The 21215-nt window shown below is 47.9% G+C and overlaps 1 long non-coding RNA gene across 1 annotated transcript; it reads right to left on the bottom strand.

Annotated features, from left to right (window-relative positions):
- Positions 1–4732: 4732 nt before the first annotated feature.
- Positions 4733–15893, bottom strand: LOC311598022. Its single transcript, XR_014779438.1, has 3 exons — positions 15676–15893; positions 7269–7436; positions 4733–5603 (listed from the first exon to the last, which is right to left on the bottom strand). It is a non-coding gene; the product is annotated as an uncharacterized lncRNA (long non-coding RNA).
- Between the last annotated feature and the right edge of the window lie 5322 nt (positions 15894–21215).

Raw genomic sequence — 21215 nt, 5'->3', positions numbered from 1 at the left:
GGGGCCGGCACCCCAATCCCACATCTTTAATTGGCTGGAGCCATTCAGGCAGGCCAGCCTGCTGTGGCTGGAGGGAAGATTCCATCCTGGCTTTCTGGTTCTACAAAAGCTGCCTCTATCTGCCTGCTGGAGAGAGCCAAGAGCCACATTCCTGTCATATATTGCTCACCACCCCTGAAACCACAGCAGAAATCAATGTCACCAAGAGGCCACTTTAAATCACAGCCTAAGGCTTCCGAGAGGCTCTGTGTTCCTGGAAGTCTCAGGGTTTGGAAGCCGGGCCCAAATCCTGCCTAGAAATTGGCATTCACCTGCTTTTAAAGGAAGGAGTAGGATTTCACGCTAGGGAAGGTAAAACCCTCATTAGGCACTCGCTTGTCTTCCCGGGGTGCCATTTGCCTGGTGTGAGCTGAACCTTCAAATACAGACTCCTTCCTGGGGAGTGGGCAGGGTGGCTGATGTTGCAATGTCTCTCGGAATAATTTGAGAGCAATTTTGTTATTATTACCATCATCACTTCCACCTAGCAATTAGGCTGATACTATTAAGTCAGCATTTTCAAGCAAATTGTTTTGGTGTGAAGGAGTGTGTGTGTGTTCTGCTTCGGGATTTCAGCTGTCATCGTTTCTAGCCGGTTGCGGAGGGTTAATAATTTAACCACAGGTATGTGCTCCAGCCGAAAGCTGATAAATGAGATGGGGGAGGGGCTGCTAACCATATGTTTTCCTATTAATAGGAAGGCATCAACATGACAGCTTAGGGACTAGAGAGATGGCTCCGTGGATAAAGGACTTGCTGAGTAAGCACAAAACCCCCAAGTTGGGTTGCCAGCACCCACATAAAGATGGTGCTGTGTTGGCACACACCTGCAGCCTCCGCGCCAAGGGAGTGGGGCTTGCCAGTCTAGCCGAAAGGATGAGTCCCAGGGTCAGCGAGAGACCTTGTCTCTTAATTTTTTTATTTTTGGTTTTTCGAGACAGGGTCTCTCTCTGTTAGCCTTGGCTGTCCTGGACTTGCTTTGTAGACAAGGTTGGCCCCAAACTCACTGCGATCTTCCTGTCTCTGCCTCCCAAGTGCTGGGATTAAAGGCATGCGCACCACACCCGGCTTGAGACTCTGTCTCTTAAAAATAGAGAGCAATAGAGTCAGGCACTTGACATCAACTCTGGCTTCTACACGTGCCCTCACAGCTGAGCACACCAGCACACACCAACCCTGAGATTGACACAGTGATGTGGACACCAGCAGTTCAGAAGGTCTGTCATCCTGAATGTCCCCCTGGCTGGGCATTCATGTCAACCCAAAGAAGACCAAGCTGAACTTGAAACAGTGTAAGTCGAACACACACACACCACACACACACACACACACACACACACACACACGCAAGCATGTACACACACACACTCGCACATGCACAAACAGGCACACACACACAAGGGCCCAATGCTTTAACAGAAAAGGCAAAGTAGAGAAGTCGCGATCACCAGTCAGCATCTGTGGCCTCTATGGAGAGGTGCTGCAGATTGACTGACGTAGAGGGAAGGTGTTGGACTCAACCAAGCCTAATGTGTGAATCCCAAAACTGTGTGGCCTTGCCAGCTACCTAGCCTCTCTGGATCTGTTCCCTCCTCTGCAAAATGGACGCTGCCCCCTAGGGAGGGTGTGAGCGTTAAGTAAGGTAAAAGTCACAGGAAAAAAAAACCCCGGTTTGCAGGAGGGCATTGTAGACTCGGTAGATAGCCAGCTCCTTTGTCATTGTGAGGGTTCTATTCTCATTAGCTCATGTCACCCCCCAAGAGCTGTAGGCGGCCAGAAGGAAGCTCCCCACCTTGGGATGTCACTGACTCTCTCCCCAGGCTCTGGCAGTAATTTGAGACACCAGCTAGGGCATTTCTCTTAAGGACACTGTGTCCTTGAGCTGTCCGGAAAATTTAGGGGTGTTTACATGTATGGATCTTGAGGTTCTCTTTCCTGGAGTTCTCTGCCTGTCTTCCCTACTCAGTAGGCACTGTCCCTTAATGCATATACATGTGCTTGCATGGCACGCGCACGTGCACAGACACACACACACACACACACACACACACACACACACACACAAACACAACTAACTGTTCTTTTCAGACTTTGGTTTCAACTCAATAAACTGGGGCCATCACTGCAAATCCTTGCTCGGAAAGTGGACATAAAGACACAGATACCTTGTCAATGGCTGTGCGTGTGGATGTGTACTTGTGGGCATGCCTTGTGCTCTCAGGGGTTAAAAGAAAGCATTGGATCCCCTGGCATGGAGTTGCACATGGTTATGGACTTTTTGATTAGGCTGGCCTCAGACTATGTGGTTAGTCTGACTCTTAATCTGCCTACCTCTACCTCCAGAGTGTTGGGATTACAGGTGTGCACCAACGTGATCAGTTTATGTGGTGCTGAGGTTCAATCCCAGGGCTTCGTCATGCTGGGCAAGCAGCCATTACCTCAGCTACCTGGCAAGTCTCTGTGCATATTTTATTTTGAGTAATATTGACTCTCCTATACGTTTGATGCTCATTTGTGGGTGTCCTGTTTCTTCCCCCTGACTTCACAGAGAGGTAGGTCATCGTGTTAGCAGCTGGGTTACGTTCCCTGAGGCAAGAGCCACCAAGACTTATGAAACCAGCTGGAGTCTTGGATTGCTGCCCAATTGTTTGCTGCTATGAATGCCATTAGAAAAGCAAGAAAACCTTTTCTGTCTTCAAGCCATTATCTCAGGAATTATCTTCTTAGAATTATAAGGATAATCTTCCCATGGTACCCAGAGTAGATTGGATCTGTTCCCAGAATTAGGGTCATAGCCTGGGGCTTGACAGCCCTAATAAACCAGGATTGGCCACCTGTCATCAATAAGCTAATTAAAAACACAATAGTGAAAACATAAAAAGACTTATTCAATGTGGCCACATTGGAAAGAGCAAACAGGCTAGTGACAACCCTTCCAAGTCCATCTTTGGGGTCTGTTGTTGTTGTTGCCGTTTGGTTTTTTTGTGTTTTGTTTTGTTTTGTTTTTTAGACAGGGTTTCTCTGTGTAGCCCTGGCTGTCCTGCAACTCACTCTGTAGACCAGGCTGGCCTTGAACTCATGGAGATCCACCTGCCTCCCAAGTGCTGGGATTAAGGGTTTACATACTATGCCCAGTGGGTCTTTTTTTTTTTTTTTAATACATTTATTTCTTTGTTTGGGAAGAAGGTGCACCTAACACATGTGCAGACAGCTTGTATGAGTTGGTTTTCTCCTTCGACCATGTGGGGCCCAGGGATCAAACTCAGGTCATCAGGATTTACATGGTGGGCCATGTCGCTGGTCCATCTCGGGGTCTTGCTGTGAGGTTCAGGTTTAAGCAGAAGAGATAAGGTTAGCAGTCCTGGTCACAGTGGTGAAGTGCATCGCTCATCCATGCCTGTCTTGGCTCCAATCTCTCCTACAAGGCGGCCCAAGAAGTTGTATGACATCAAACCACCCCTAGGGACCATTATTTCAATAGTCTGATAACCCAATCTCTTAAAGAACGTATTGGCTCCTGCCAGGAAGGTTATAGAGTCAAGGCTTGTAACAAAGGGAGGTGACCGGAGTGGCCCTTAGGATGTCAGACACCACTGTGGAGGTTTGGGGCATAGGGAGAGGGAAAAAGACCAACAAGGGTTAATTCGGAGTTGGACGACAACACAGAAGAAGGTGGAGGCAGCCGTCTGAGGAAAGCTGACCAAGCCAAGAAGGCTGGTGCACCGTGGGGAGGGGGCAGGTGGCCTTGCTAGACTTTGGCCTCCCGGCTTCCGGTGAGTGAGGAAAGCCCTGCCCGAAGGAGCATTGAGTCCCAAAGAGAGGCAGCATCATATCTGTGGCATATGGCTTCGTGCCCATGTCAGAGAAAGGGACCATGAAAATAGTGCCACTAACTGTGTGTCTTCCCAGAAGGCGTTGACTACAGAGCAGGCAGGACTCATTTTTTCTGGTCCTGACTTCTTGCTGTTCCAGGGGAGAGCTCCCACTGGTCAACCCTCCTGTGGCTAGCGCGTTTGCGTGTTTGTTAGCGTAAGATAGGAAATGCCTTCAAGGAAGCCAGCAGGCAAGAGGTTAATCCTCAGATCTTCAAAACAAATTAAGATTTATATATTCTATTTTGTACGTATGAGTGGTTTGGCTGCATGCATGTATGTGCTGTGTGTGTGTGTGTGTGTGTGTGTGTGTGTGTGTGTGTGTGTATGTGTCCCCTGCCTATGCAGGTCAGAAGTAGATGGGAGAGGCCAGAAGAGGGTGTCAGATCCACCCCCCCCCCTACCAACTAGAGTGAGGGGTGGTTGTGAGCCACCATGTAAGTGCTGGGAAGTGGACCCAGATTCTCTGCAAGAACAACACGTGCTCTAAATCTCTGAGCCATCTCTCCAGCCCTCAATCCCAAGAGATCTTGCTGACTGCCACACAGAAAGTGCGACATCAAAAATAAAGAAAATGGGCTGGAGAGATGGCTCAGAGGTTAAGAGCACTGCCTACTCTTCCAAAGGTCCTGAGTTCCATCCCCAGCAACCACTTGGTGGCTCACAACCATCTATAATGAAATCTGGTGCCCTCTTCTGCTATACACATATACATGCAAGCAGAGCACTCTATACATAATAAATAAATTTTTTTAAAAATAAAAATAAAAACAATGTGAATAACACAATTTTTATGTTGGTGTAATAATCTAAACCCTGTATCTTTTGACTCTATGAGTTCTGTTAAATAAAAAGCTCAGGTATTTATTGAACAGAGCAGAGAGTCCTTCTCTGTAACAACTGTTTTCACTTACTGCTCACCAACCACAGGCCAGGCATTATATTAAGCCTGTCAGTCAGGTTCTAGAAGGGAAACCCAAGTCACGTGAATAGAGTAAAATAAAGGGTGATTTTTCAAAGGCAAAGGAAAAATTAACAAACCAAGCAAATGAGTGCATACCACAGCGTAGATACGGGAAGAGGCATCGCCACGCTGGGAGAGAGCGATGGGAGGGAGGAGACAGAGGAGGTTGTGTGTGGAAGGCGGTGTGATCCAGGGAACCAGCAGTGGGAAAGCCAGGCTCAACCTTCTTCCTTCCCTTTAGACACAGAAGGCAGAGACTCTGTCACCTGCCTGCAAGCTGTCTTGCTGCACGTAGCTCAGCTCCCATAGAACTCCCTGGTAGCTGGTGGCTGCTGCTCTAGTTGTCGGTGTGAGCCTGGGAGAACGGGGCCTAAAAATTAGGTGGCGGACTAAAGTCTCATGTGGTGGTCAGCTTTAGTGGAGCGTCGAACAAATTTATATGCAGAGGGTTAAGAAGGGTATAATTGCAAGGACAAGCTACACATGGCCAAAAAAACAAAACAAAAACAAAAACAAAAAAAACCTGTTTTTCCATAGAGGCCTATGAGTGACAACAGCTGAAGTAAAGTCACTCCCACCAGCGACACCCGGGAGAGGCATGCCAGCACAGTCCAAGAGCAATTCCGTGTTTTGAAGAAACTGCACTCTTGTTTTCTCACAAGCGCTCAGAATTCTCCCACAGCGCCATTCTTGGACTGCGTTCCAACAGAGATGAATATCATCAGAACCTTTCAGAAATAAGGAAATTAGTTAAAGTAGAAAGCATGCTATCTATTTCTGGCAACCATGTGAACCCAAATCTCCCATAACTATGAAATCTCAAAAAAAAAATTACTAAAAAAGGATGATCTTGGGACCCGGGTGCTTTCCAGCTGGCAGGGTGTTTGCTTAATGTGCATGAGGTCCTGGATTTTATTCTAGCACTGTGCAAACCAAGCGTGGTGACGGATGCCTGTGATCCAATTAGGAAGCAGAAGGAGTGAAGTTCAAGGGTTGGTGTAGCTAATTAAAAGCCAGCCTGGGATACATGAGACCCCAGGAGAATATGTCAGTCAGTCTCTCCCAACATTAACTGTTGTTTACGGGATAATGTGTTCGCAATTTATTACTATTACTATATTATAGAGGCAGAATAAATGCAACATTCCTCATGGACCCCAGAATTCAAGTGATCATGTCAGGGATTGGAGGGGAGAGAGTTGATGAGCAACTGTCTGGGTGGGCAACAAGCAGGACTAGGAGAAGCCTAGCCAGAAGGTTCCGGGTCTCCTAGCTCCACTTCCCCAAGTTTGCTTTATACAATGTATGATTGCGGGCTTGCAGTAGGGGAGGTGGGCAGAGAGATGGCCAGGGGGAGTGCATATGGTAGCCAGATGTCAACCTCAGATGTCAACCTCAAGCACCTTGTTTCTTGAGACAAGATATCACCCAGAGCTTGCCAAGTCTGCTGGGCTGGCTGGTCAGTGAACCCCGAGATCTACCTATCACCATTGCTTGCCATATGAGAGCATGCCACATGCCTAGCTTTCTTTTAACGTGTTTTCTAGGAATGGAACTCAGGCCCTCATGGCAAGCACTTTACAACAGAGCCCTTCCCCAGCCCTAGTGTTTAGAGTCTTAGTTACAGCAGGAGTTCCTTAACGTACAAATCCCTCAGTTGGGAAACTACTGGAGCAGGTGTCTTAAGGCCGTCAGCGTTCATTCAGGCTTGGCCTGGCGGCCAGTCCCCAGAGGCCTGGGTGTGGCTGCACTGAGGCCAGCTTCTCTGGGCTGCTTTGCCTCTGTTGGTTGTATCAGAAGGCCTGCCCACTCGGGAGGGCACCTTTCCCCAAGCTCAGGTCCTGATCACCGAAAAGAGCCTTTCCCTTGCCTCTGTCAGAGAGGCCAGAAAGAGGAGTCAGGCCCTCCCCAGATGCCCAGCGTCCCCACAGTATGCCTCTCAGGTGCGTGTTTACGCCTGGACCTTTCTGAAGGAGTGCCCCAAGCACCACCCGCCTCCTCCAGCTCCCTGGGTTTCCCAGACCTAGACTTAGAACACCAGGTCAGTTGTAAAGAAAAGAAATATGTGTCCTCCCTCCCTCCACACCCAGGTTCCTCACACTGGGGCTGGGGAAACGCCAACAAAAACAGCATGATGTCATCCCAGGCTGATCCTGTTAATCCCTTTCTGTCCAATATTGAGCCTCAGTTTTTTATTTAAAAGCAATTTTATTGTCAAAGCCTGGTTAAAAAGCCTCTGAGAGTGGAGCAGGGAAACCTGGGGATGTCTTTGATGTGTGGAGTGATGGGGGGTGGAGGGGGCAGGCCCCTGGGTCTAGCACGGAAAGAAAACGGGATCTGCAGAAGGCTGGGGAGCTGGAAGCCTTCTCTTTCAGGTGGCACGCATTACTCACATCATCTGGTTTTGCACATCATGGCCGGGACTGGCATCCTTGAAGAGGATTTCTCAGCCTCTAGCAGGTCTTTGAAGATCGTCAGGGTCCCCCGAATGCCACCTTTCCTGGCCCCATATTGCTTGAGAATCCTGGGCTTTCAGCAGGCATGCTCTGCCCCAATCACACCTTCAGAACAAGCATCCAAATCTCAGTCTGCTCTAGAAGGACACGGTGAGGTCAAGGCCGGCGGGTAATGATTTCTAGACTGAGCTTTGGATGAGTCTGGGAAAGATGATTGACCTCTGTGAGCCTTATGACTACACCTCACCTGTAAGATGAAGTATATACACCTGCCAGGCTACCCAGCCTCCATCAGAGGTGAGTACCAAAAAAATTAATAATAAATTAAATTAAAATATGCACTCAAAAAAGCTCTAAAGAGGCCGAGGCTATAGCTAAAATACTTGCCTTGCAAACACAAAGCTCTGGGTTCAATTCCCAACACTGCGTAAACTGGGCATGGTAGCACAGACCTGTAATTCTAGCACTTGGGAGGTAGAGGCAGGAGAATCTGAAGTTTCTGAGGCCAGCCTGGACTACATGCAAAGAGAGAGAGAGAGAGAGAGAGAGAGAGAGAGAGAGAGAGAGAGAGAGAGAAAGAGAGAGAGAGAGAGATTCCACAACCAAAAAGCCCTGTACCACATCAAGCATTATTCCAAGAAGATTGGAGAGCCAAGTTGGCGGGGAAGAGAAGGATTTGGAGGCGTGTAGAAGTGTGTGATTCCAATGAAGGACCAAAGAGTCTATGGCAGGAAAGGGAGACAGCTGGTGATGGACAGTGACAAACTGGGCCTCGGTGATCTGAGATCCTGTTGAGGTTTACAAATTGTTGTAGAAGAAAGAAGCTGGTTTGGGCCAGCTCAAGGCTGTGATCCTGGAAGATCTATCCACATAGATGATGAAGATGATGAAGAAGAAGAAGAAGGGGACGGAGTGAAAGGATGCCTAGGAACCTGGGAGCCATGGCAGAGCGGTGACCAAGGGGTTGACCAGATGGCCCACACTGGCATAAGGGATGGGAAGTAGCTAAGGGTATGAGTCTAAGGAAAGAGCGTCTCTCACAACATGAAGGGGAGCTCAGGAGTGGCCTAAGGAGCCAGGATCTCAAATTGAGTCCTGACCGAGAGGGCTATACACAAATAAGTAACCCTTACTGAGGGGACAGAGACAAACACAATAGGGTTTTCAGAGAACAAAAGGACTGTACATGGAGCAAAGGCAAGGTCAAGGAAAGGGGTTTGAAGACCAGGGCAGCCGAGGAGAACCTAGCAGTATAGGCCTGGAGCCCAGAAAAAAAAAAAGGTCTGAGATCCTGCCTGAGACTGAAGAGAGGGGCAAATGGGCCTGATGGAGTCTACTCCCTAAGTCACTAGCAGTTGCCGGGGCTGAAGACATCCCATAGCATCTTGGCCACAGAGTGAGTTTAGGCAGGCAAGTGTGATGCTACCACGTGGCTCGTGTTAGCCAGAAGACACGAAAGGAATGCATTTAAAAGCCTTGTGTGATGGGTGGTGGCTCCTCAGTCAACTGCTCAAACAGGAATTGTGAGGGATGATGGTGACTTGGACGGTTAATATTGAATGGCAGCTTCACAGAATCTAAGCGGCAGAGGAGGCAGGCTTCCAGACACACCCGCAGAGGGTTAGCCTGTAAGATCTGGGGACGCCTATGCGAGATTATCATGGATTAAATGGAGTCTGGGAAGACCTACCACAAATGTGGGCGGTACCATTCCCTAGGCTGCAGTCCTGAACTAAATAAAAAAGAAGGAAGTGGGCTGAACACCAGCGTTGGCCTCTGCCTCCTAACTACTGATGTCACGTAACCAGCCAGCGGCCATCTCAAGCTCCTGACGCGTGACTCCTCGGCAGTGATAACCTTTAACTTTGCCACTGCCTTGTCCTTGGCTCCACTACCATGGCCTTGACTCTACCGTTGCCTTGCCCTGGACTCAGAAGGTCAAGCTATTCAGCCTCCCTCGCCAGCAGCAACCACATACAAAGATAAGGCGTGGGAGGCCCAGGTTTGATGAGAGTCTAGGTAGCCATTAGGGATGTTACAGAGAAATGTCCATACCCACCAGACAACCCCCGTCTGCCCAGAGGACTGTGTGCTAGGCACTGCTCCAGGAACTTGGCTTTCTCACATACACCTCCTTTCTTCCCCATCTCCAGTTGCTGTTGTGTCTTGTCACTGCCTCTTCCTGAGGCAGCCTGTGGGGTCCTCAGAACACAGCAACTAGCTTCCCCTAGTACTCATCCAGGAAACGAAGAGGAAGTTTCAGTGTCTCAAGCCTAGCTGTAGCAGTCACACATTTCCTTGTTCACCACAGCTCCTGTCCTCATGCCTCAGCCCTGATTTGACATGGGAGGGGACTATCCAAGGATGGGATACCATCAGCAAGGGCCAACTCCATCCACACCATGGCCCCACCGTCTCCTTCCATAGCACTAATGTGGGGACATGGGATATAGCTCAGCCAGTAGAGTGCTTGCCCAGAGTACATGAAGCCCTGCATTCTGCCTGCAGCACTAAATAAAAGCAGATGCAGCAGTGCGCTTCTGTAATTCCAGTAAGGCCAGAAAAATCAGAAGCTCAAGATTAGCCCAGAGTGGTGTCACAAGCTGTAGGAGGATCTCTGTGAGTTCCAGGGCCAGCCTGGTCTACTACATAGAAAGTTTCAGGCTAGACTGAGCTGCACAGTGAGACCCTGTCTACGAACAAACAAAAAGCTCAGGGTCATCCTCAGCTACATAGCAAGTTTAGGGCCAGCCTGGACTATCTGAGATCTTGACCAAATTAAACAAGCAAACAAAACAAAACAGAACAAAAACTACTAATATGATACGTATCACATTTCCCTCTCTCTCTCTCTCTCTCTCTCTCTCTCTCTCTCTCTGTGTGTGTGTGTGTGTGTGTGTGTGTGTGTGTGTGTGTAGTGTTAATTTTTTGTTGGTTGTTTGTTTTTATGAGATAGGGTCTTACTATGTAGCAGTGACTGTCCTGGAACTCAATATGTAGACCAGGCTATCCTCAAACTCAAAGAGATCCACCTTCCTCTGACTCCTGAGTGCTGGAATTAAAAAAAAAAAAAAGCATGAGCACTCCTGGCTCACTAAGTATTAGTTTTAAATTGTGTGTGTGTGTGTGTGTGTGTGTGTGAGAGAGAGAGAGAGAGAGAGAGAGAGAGAGAGAGAGAGAGAGAGAGAGAGAGAATGTATATACGGAAATCAGACAACTTTGTGGGTTGTTTTGCTCCTTCTACCTTTATGTGGATTCTGGGAAAGATGGGTTGACAGACAGGGACACACACGCCTTTACATGAGCTCCAGGGACCCAAGGCTCGCACAGCAAGCCCCTTCACTAATAAGCCATCCCACAGGCCCTATGGTCTTCCGCCAGCCACTGAACAGTAGCTCTTCCCAGCTGGCGAGTATGCTGTCTTTAGAAAAGAGCCTGTTTGTGCTTTTTCTGTCTTCTGCACCCAGAGCAGCAGCACCCCTAGGAATGAAGCAGACTTCGCAATACACTGTTATGCTGGCAGCACAGGACACTGCTGCAGGCCCCGGCCACCAACACCCAGAATGCTAAACATGGTGGTCACTGGCAACAGTGAAAAGCTGGATGCCTCTGGGGTCTGGGGCAAGTGACTGAGAAAGGCAGTTGACAGGGACACACAGTCTGCAGAACTCAAGGGTCTTTTCCCAGTCAGAGAGGTAGGGCCGAGGCCCAGGGCGCAGCACAGCTCCAGCTTGTCTGTGGTGCTGAAAGCTGGTGCCACCTCCCAGCTGCGTCCTGCCACAGGTGTCAGGTCACAGGGCTTCTCTCCTCAGCCCTAAGGGGAGGAGCAGCTTCAGCACACAGCACTCGCCACCACCCCAGTAGTGTGGGAAATACTTGCCAGAGAGCGTCACCTTCCAGGAGGAGCAAGGTCTACATTTCATTTGTTCCAAGACTCTTTTAGCTTCGCAGGGTTCCTTAATCCTCCCAGTCGGCTCAAAAGCCTGCAAACCTTCCACACACACCCCGTGGTCCCTTTCCACTTTAGCCGTTGACCTAACAATAGTGCCTCCTTGCAATGTCCTTGCGAGTGCCCCAGTATCTACTGGCCGGTTTATCCGAGTGTCAACACTGTGAGGCAGGACAAGGAAAGGCTGGGCTTAGATAGCCACTGAGTACTTAACGATAGAACAGGCAACAGCAGCTGACATTGGGCTTAAAATTTTGTAAGTAAACTATAGGAGGGAGAGAGACCACTCCATTTCCAGGTGAGTAAATTGGGGCTTACTCACCCCCCATTTAAAAAATGTGTCGGAGCCCGTGAGGTGGTTCAGAGAATAGTGCTTGTCACACCCAGAAGGCAGAGAACCTCCATAGAGTTGACCTCTGACCTCCAAACCATGACACTCACACACAATACCCATACAACATACATGCACACAATAATAATAATAAATTAAAAAGACTTAAAAAAGGTTTCTAGGGGGCTGGAGAGATGGCTCAGAGGTTAAGAGCACGACCTGCTCTTCCAAAGGACCCGGGTTCAATTCCCAGCACCCACATGGCAGCTCACAACTGTCTGTAACTCCAAGATCTGACACCCTCACATAAATTAAAATTAAATAAAAATATTTTTAAAAAGGTTTCTAATATATATATTATTCTAATATATATATTCTAATATATATTCATATATATATATATATATATATATATATATATATATATATATATATAAAGTCCCACATCAGATGTGGTAGGGCATGCCTGTCGTTTTGGAAGCTTGAAGTAGGACGATCAATAGGTCAAAGCCAGCCTGGATGGCACAGGGAAGACTCGGCCTCAAAACATCAGCAAGAAACTAAGCATCTAAAAGCCACCCAACTGGGACGGGGCAAGACCAGGACTTAAACTCCAGTGTCCACCTGGCCCTGTGAAGCAAGCCTTTAAGTCCCAGCTAGGCGGAGGGTCTGCAAGTTCAAAGGTAGCCTGAGAGACTTAGTGAGACCCTGTCCCAAAACAAAAGTGAAAACAGGGCTAATGCTTAGTGGAAAAGCTAGACTTGACTACAAGAAGCCCCAGGTTCAAGTCCCAAAACTATAAAAAGTCCTAAGCTGGCCCAATAAGATGGCTCAGTGGGCAAAGGTGTCTGCTGCCAAGCCGGATGACCCGAGTTCCATCCCCAGGCCCTGCATGGTGGAGAAAGAGAAGCTAAGACTTCCCCCAAGCTGTCCTCTGCCATCCACAGACAGACGACACCCAGAGAGAGGTGGTGGGGGGGGGGGCGGTGAATAATAGTGTTCAAAGAAGGAAATAAAAGTGGAGCCATTCTCTTAACACTTTCCAGCTACTTCCGCCATTTACCTAACACCTATAACATTATATCAGCTGTTGAGTTAAATGCTGGAAACAGAAGAATGAGTAAAGACCATCCCACTAAAGACCCTAAAGAATTAGATTAACACATTTTAATATAGTATAGAGTATGTTCTTCATTTTATCCACCTTTATGTGTAAAAGTGTTTTGTCTGCCTATGTTTTTGTAGACCACCTGCATTCCTGGTGCCTTTAGAGGTCAGAAGAGGAAACCACATCCCCTGGAGATGACGTTGCAGATGGCCGTGAGCTGCCCATGGGTGCTAAGAACTGAACCTAAGTCCCCCACAGGAACAAGTGCTCTTTAACCGCTGAGTCATCTCCGCAGCCCCATAGTGTGATAGTAAAATGACTAACTCTCACCCCAGAGGGTCAGATGCCGTGGCCTCCCGACACCTGTACCCATGTGGTGCACTGTGGGCAAGCAGACACACACGCATGCACATAAATAAAATGTGTGCATAAGTATATGTGTGTGCTCGCACACATGTGGGTATGCATGTGCAAAAGTGGGCCATTGGAAGAGGATTCATTCTGTCAAAAAAGGGGAAACAAAGACTAGAGATAGCTCCAATGGTTAGGACTTTATCTGACTCGACTCCTTTTCTATTTCTAGTGTGCAATCTGCAGCATCTTCTAAATCAGTCATCCATCGTCTGGGCAAGATCATTTCTCTGAGTGTTCGCTCTCACAGATTCATACATCACGAATGCAAAATAAAGGTGTTAAAGAGTAGGAGAGCACCCCTGGCCCTCAGGACAAGAACCCAGCATTAGTGCTGTGCATCTGGTCACGTTAAACACCCAGCCTGGTGAGGAACCACAGTCAGGTCCCAGGGAAACACTTCTGCACATCTCTTGTCCTGAGTTTATGAATCAAAAGGAAATTGAGTTTGATTGCCCCAGAGGTTCGTGGTTTGTGCTGTGGCCAATATTAAAGATGGGCACACACACCCCCTTACAAGCTGGATGACATTCGAGAAAAGAGGGCCTGAAGTGATGGTTCAACTGTTTAAAAAAAAAAAAAGAGTTTATTCTGCACTTCCAGAGGACTGGAGTTCACTTCCCAGCATTCTCAAGCACCTGCCACTCCGGCGTCAGAACTGTGGCTCCTTCTCCTGGTTTCCTGGAGTAGCTACAATCAGTTCCCATACACCCCCACATACATAATTAAAAATTAAATAAATCTTAAGAAAGAGATTTGAGCGCCAAGCAGTGGTGGCACACGCCTTTGATCCCAGTACTTGGGAGGCAGAGGCAGGAGAATCTCTGTGAGTTCAAGGCCAGCCTGGTCTACAGAGTGAGTTCCAGAACAGGCCTACACAGAGAAACCTTGTCTTGAAAAAGAACGGGGGGGGGGGGGGGCGGGGGGAGAGTTGAGCAAAGAGGGGATATGCTTAAATAAGAATAAAAGCTAAATAATTAGCTTATCCTAGTCTTCCCTATAGATTCATACAAAGCAGAGTATAATTCCCTACTAACGATGGATCTGTGTTTCTTATTTCTCTGTCTTCCAATGGGTAATTTTGGAGGCACCCAAAATTGAAGTAGTATTCATAATAATTACACATGGTAACTGGAAAAATATCCTGGATTATTGACCTGCCTGGTGAGAAGAGAGCATTGGCTCCACTGAAACTTGGCGTGTGGACGGTTGTGAGCCACCACACGGGTGCTGGGGACAGAGCCCAGGTCCTCTGCAAGAGCCGTGCTCTCACCTGCCGAGCCAGCTCTCTAATCCCAGTACTAATGCTTCACGTTGACTATAGCAGACCTCAAAGCTAGTTTTTATTTCATAAAACTATTTTAAAGATTTAGTTATATTTTCAAAAAAAATTAAGTAGTTTTTCTCTAAGTAGATTTTCAAAGGTCGATATATTATAATTTACGTTAAATCTTTAATTTGCAATACACATTTTTATTTATTTAGTCATATGAATATTAAACGAGGTGGGGAGGCACAGCCTAACTGTGTGTGGCAAAATCCAGTTGGGCTGGAACACCCCCCCCAGTGCATAAGGGGGGAAATCACTCGTCTATCTCTCCTTCCTCACCTCAGACTACTAGTTTGGGTCCAGCCACCTCACTCATGCGGTGCTTTCCCAGCCATGGAGAGAGTAAACCCCCAACTTGCAAGACAAAGCAAACTGTTCTCTCCTGAAGTTACTTCCACCAAGTTCTTTGTCAGAGCAGTGAGAAAAGTCAGCCAGCCTGACGGTGGTGGTGGATGCCTTTAATCCAGCGGCTCTCAACCTGTGGGCCTCACCCCTTTGGGGGTCAGATGAGCCTTTCACAGGGGCTGCATATCAGAGAGTTACACCGTGATTCATAACTGTAGCAAAATTACAGTTATGAGGCAGCACTGAAGTAAGGGGGTCACCACAACAGGGGGCAACTGTATTAAAAGGTCAGCATCAGGAAGGCCAAGAACTGCAGCTTTAATCCCAAGACTTTGGAGGCAAAGGAAAGGGGATTCTCTGTGAGGCCTGCTGATCTACATAGTGAGGCCCAGGACAGGCCAGAGCAACACAGAGACACTCTCTCTTGATAAACCAAAAAAGAAAGGAAGGAAGGAAAGAAAGAAGGAAAAAGAAAGAAAAATGGCAGAAAGAAAGAAAGGTTAACTAATGCAATAAACTCACCCTGTGTATTTCAGGGTAACGTGTAATCATTAAACTAGAAAGGAGGCACCAACAAGACGGCTCAGCAGATACAAGCTCTTGCTCTTGCTAACAAACCTAAACAGCTGAGTAAGACCCCTGAAAGCCATGTAGTAGGAGAGACCCTTCCTACAAGTTGTCCTCTGATCTAAACACACACACACACACCACTGGATTATTGCACACAAAATAAATAAAATGTGGTTGAAAAATATTTTAACCTAGAAAGGAGATTATCAAGTTTAATACACTAAAAAAAATTAATACACTCTTTTTACAACTAGGGAAACTGAGGCAAATGAAAAAAAAAAAAGATAACAAATGACTTACCTCCATCAGGCAGCCAAAAAAAGTGAGCCAAGCTACAGGCCCCAGGCTCCGAGCACAGGCTCCACATCTCCCGGTGGGATAACTGACATTTCCTGCAGCATCCCACCCCAGTAAGTGTCTCCTAGCATGCCAAGGAACATTTGTCATGAATTACGGGGGTCACACACTGAGCGCTGCTGTGACAAGGAAAAGCGAGAGCGAATGTTTCCTATGTAGAGTCGAGCCACAGGGCTGCCGCGGGCCCCGAGAGTCTGAATGCCTTTCTGGAGACTAAACATTGTCACGGTTCCTTGGGCCCAAGAGCTATTTTCTTGTTGAAAAAGTGAGGGGAAATTCCCCATACAGATGGTAAGAAAAATAACTTCAGCCGGGCTAATCCGAAGACAAAGGCTTTTCTGAAACAGAAGACGGACAGAAGAGTGAGGGGGCGGCCTGGAGACCAGACGGTAATTTTAAATAAACACAGCCGGCCTCTTCTGGGTTTCATCCTATTTGCTCACGCCTAAAGCTCCTACCTGGAAGGGGGTGGGGGTGGGTGGGTGACAGGGGGCCCTGGAGGCGCTGGGTGGCCTCGAGCCGGCAGGAACAGCTCCAGGTCACTGGGTCCCCTCCCTGCCTGGCTAAGCGGCTCCACACACCGCAGACCCTGTGCTGAGGGGAGGAAGCCTTGTCTCTGAGGGACGCTGCCTCTAGTCATACAGTCCCTGGCTGTCTGACTCTGCTCTTTATCTTCAAAACGCACCTTTGTCTTAATGAACTGACGCTTCTGACTGACATTTCTTCTGTTACAACTGTTTCTTGATTTCAAAATAATTTGTTAGCTGGGCGTGGTGGTGCACGTTTTTTTATCTCAGTTCTGGGAAGGCAGGGGCAGAAGGATCCCCGTGAGTTGGAGGCCAGCCCAAGCTTCTTAGAGACTCTGTTTCAAATAATAATAGCAATTTGTTGATTTCATCAGTTCTTAATATATTCAAATTTTATCTAAATTTTCACTCAGTTCTGAGGCTAAAAAAAAAAAAAAAATTCCAAGTTAGAAAAAAGCGGTGGCTTCATGGCCCTATAACCTCTGACCTCCACATGCACTCAAGTACACGTGTGCTCACAATTTCCATCAGCTTTCTCTGAGTCTCACCACTATTACTCAGTTCCTAAGCATAAGAATGTAATGTTAGGGGGCTGGAGAGATGGCTCAGAGGTTAAGAGCACTGGGCTGTTCTTCCAGAGGACCTGGGTTCAACTCCCAGCACCCACATGGCAGCCCACAACTGTCTGTAACTCCAGTTCCAGGAGACTTGGTATCCTCACACAAACATACATTCAGGCAAAACACCAATGCACATAAAATAAAATAAATAATTTTTTAAAATGAATGTAATGTTATAACCTCAAGCCTCCTCCTCAGACACTGACAGGCACCCAAGAAGTCATTTTCTCTGTTTATTGTCTGTGAGTCCCAAACCACTGGACTAACTGGTGCCATGACATCTCACCTGGGAAGTGGGTTTACATCAACAGGATGTCACATATTGGTCCCCACTTCCTGCCTGGCTGCACGCACGCTCTTGCTGTGGACATCTCGACATCCTCAAAGGTCTAAGAAGAGGCTGCCTCTGCTACGAGGGCTCTTCTGAGACACTGGCACACAGTCCGTCTCCAGGGCTGGGGCCTGAACTCGCCTCAGGAGCTCCTGCCATATTGCTGCCCCTCTGCCTCTCTACCCACAGTGTGAATAGCCTTTAATTAACTCCTTCATCACCAATAGTCTTGATCTACTGGAGCTACCTAAAGCCTAACCACGGAGTAGTGTTTCTGTAGCAACATCCCCCTGTCTGTTCACAGTGAACTACACCATTTCACCAGAGCTATAAGAATAGTTAGTATTGTAGCCGGGCGTGGTGGCTCATGCCTTTAGTCCCAGCACTCGGGAGGCAGAGGCAGTTGGATCTCTGTGAGTTCGAGGCCAGCCTGGTCTACAAAGCAAGTCTAGGACAGCCAAGGCTACAAAGAGAAACCTTGTCTTAAAAACCACCACCACCACCACCACCCCAAAAAAAGAATAGTTAGTATTGTAAACATTTCTGAATTAAACCAAGTCAGGATGTAATTCCTCATTCACCTACTTCAGCAAGAAGTCCATGGTGTGTGTGTTTGTGTGTGTGTGTCCCCTGCTGTCCTCCAAAGCTTTTGTGATCCATGAGTGAATCATGACAAGATCTGCAGCCATTGTTGTGGCCTGAAGTTCAAACATGTGGGGCACACTCAAAGGTGGGGAGCCACGTACAGGCTCAGCCCAGAGCCTGCTGCAGGAGGGACATTGGAGTCTGGCCCTTCAGCACCTAAACAGCCACCCCGTCTTCAGGAAGGAAGCTCTCCCAGCCCTCCCAGTCCCAAACTGCAATCCCTTGAACTCTTCTCCAGGACAGTGAGGTCTATCCCCAGCTGAGAGTCACTGTCCAGGAGAGCATGCGAGCTGTCCCTCTCGCTCCGGCCATCACAGGCACCAGAGCCGTTACTATCAGCTCTTTCATCCTGTGAACCAGGGGAAGGTGTGCAGGCTGCAGGCTGGCCGCCACACCCAGCTGCCCTGGCCCCCACCCCCACTTTCTTGACCATGTCTGCTCCATGTGCGTTTCTTTGTCACACCCCTCAACCTCCCCCCTCCCCCCAACACTGTTGTTTGCAGATGAGCCTGCAGGAGCAGCCAGACAGACAAGGCCTCCATTTTCCAATAAAGAGATCCTTTAGGGTACCGCTGCACAGTTCGTGCTCTGGATTCCTAAAGTATCTATTTCTTATACAGCAGAAAGTCCAGTGAAATAGCACTGGGATCCAGGACTGCTGGGGCCAGGCACACCAGGAAACTTCATGTGGTACAGGGGTCAAAGGATGGCGTGAAGTTGGCCTTGCTGCGCTTGGCTCACTGGGGAATCACCCAGTACAATCTCAGAGGAAGCTTGAAAATTTTACCCTCTAACTCCCTCTAAAGGAGAAATGTACTTTACTAGAACTTCTTTATTTTGTTTGTTAAAACAGTGTGGTGTGTGTTTGTTAGGCACTGAGAGAGATTGAAAGAAGCCAGTGTGGGGGCTTGGGGCCCTGGAGAGATGGCTAGGTCAGTAAAGCGCTTGCCACACAAGCGTGAAGATCTGAGTTCGATGCCCAGTACCCTTGTGTGAAAGGTGGCATGGTGGCACAAGTTTGTAATCTCAGTGCTGGGCTTTTGTAGACAGGCAGACAGCCTAGCTGAACCGAAGAGTTCTAGATAAACCAGAGAGACTCTGCCTCAAAAGACAGGGTAGAGAGACTGACAGAGACACTTGAAGTTGACCTCGGGCCTCTACTTGCACACAGAAAGGAAGAGGAAGGAGGGGGCTCTTGTACATACATACACAGACATACACACACAGACATATACACACAGACATACACATACACACACAGATATACACGTACATACACACACAGACATATACATACACACAGACATACACATACACACAGACATACAAACACACACAGATATACACACACACACACAGACATACACACACAGACATACACATACATACACAGACATACAAACACACACAGGCATACACACACAGACATACACATACACACACAGACATACACACACACAGACATACACATACACACACAGACATACACATACACACACACAGACATACACACACAGACATACACATACACACACAGACATACACATACACACATACGTACACAGACACACACACACATGCACACATAAATTAATTAACTAAATCACTATTAAACTAATTTGTAAAGAATATAATAAGTAGATGATATGGTCCCTACTCCTAAAGACTTCTTTCATTTTTGGGGGTAAGAAGGTATTCACTCACAAGAAGATTTAAGATTAATGGCAGTAAGGGATGTAGCTCACTTGGTAGAGTGCTTTCCAAAACTGACAAAATACACAAAGCTCACAAACCAGTATTGTGGTACAGGTCTGTCTGAATCTCAGTGCTCAGAAGACAGAGACGGGAGAGCCAGAGTTCAAGACTATCCTCAGCTTCATAGCAGGTGGCCAGCCTGGGCTACATGAGACCCTGCTTTAAAAAAAAAAGAAGGAAAGAAAGAAAGAAAGAAGAGAAAAGAAAAAATTGATTGCTAATATAAAATAACAATACAAGTAATGTCTCAGGAGCATTAGCATAGATGGGGAAATTGAAGCCAAATGAAGGGCTGCTCATCTCTGACAAGCCTCGTCTTTGGAGATGAGAAAACAGCCTGGAGTCAGAGATGCCCTTGCTCAACTGCCACCCACTGGCTGGCTCCTTCCCTGTTCTTCCTGACATGCAAAAACCCTAGTGCATGTGGATGGACACACACGAGCACACACACACATACACACACACACACACACACACACACACACACACACACACACACAGCTTGAATATGTGAAATCTGACCCTACAATAGACGGCCATCTGACCTTTTTAATGGTCTGTAAAGGTTTTATTGTTCCTTCTTTTAGAAGCTTGCTGTGTCTTCCCGGCTCCCATAAAGGATGTGGCTCCAGCGACTGGCTCTACCTGTTGTGACCGTGAGCACCCAGTAAGCTAAGGAAACCCCGTGGATTGCTCCAGTCACAGACCTCTCCACCGTCGGTGGTTGGGCTAGCATCCCATTTGCCCCAGCTGTGCAGGATGAAGTGGCCATGCCCCACGGAGATGCCCAGTGGCTGGCCTGACTCATCTTCGCTTCTGTCTGTGAGTCTCCTCAATGTATCAATGACCTTTCTCTAGGTCCCCCATGAGCCCTGTCTCCTAGTTTGATGGTCATGTTGCTCCTCTCTCTGGAGTGTTCTTCCTTGTTTGCCTAATTAGTCCTTCAAGCCTTTCCCAGCCTTTCTCCTGGGTGTGTAACCTCAGCTTTCTCTGAAGTGTCACAGAATCTCACCTGCTGCTCATCTTTGCTTCTATTTGTCATTTACAAATGAGCCTTAAAGGACAGGAGTCTAAAGGTTTAGTCTGTGTGGCATCTCTGGAAAAAAAAAAAACCTGGGAAACCAGGTCACGAAAAGATCATCTGTGACATCACGGTTACATGTGGATGAAATGAAACAACAGAGGGAAAGGCCAAGCTTTGCTGGTGGTGTACCGGCCCTCGCTTGCCTCAGTTTCAACCCCGTACATGGCGTTCATAAAATGCCCATATAGCCATATAGTGAGCTCTCCCACTTGGCTTAGCCTTAAAGATTAAATGAGCTCGTGTGCACACGTCACCGAGCACACTCCCTCACCCATCCCTGGCCCTGCACATACAGAGTCCGGGACTGGGGATGTGGCTCAGTTGGTGAAGTGTTTCCCGAGTGTGCACGAAGCCCTGGCTTTCATCCCTAGCACCACATAAACCTGTCTCAGCCGGGCGTGCCTATAATCCTCATGTTCGAGAGGTGGAGGAAGGGGATCAGGGGATCTTTGGCTTTCCAGCAAGCTTGAGGCCACCCTGGGCTACTTGACAGAGCCTGGACTGGGCGAGTGTTCTTGTCT

Source organism: Acomys minous (genome assembly GCF_964271855.1).
Source record: "Acomys minous genome assembly, chromosome: 5".
Classification (NCBI taxonomy): Eukaryota; Metazoa; Chordata; class Mammalia; order Rodentia; family Muridae; genus Acomys; species Acomys minous.
This window is presented reverse-complemented; position numbering and strand designations above follow the sequence as displayed.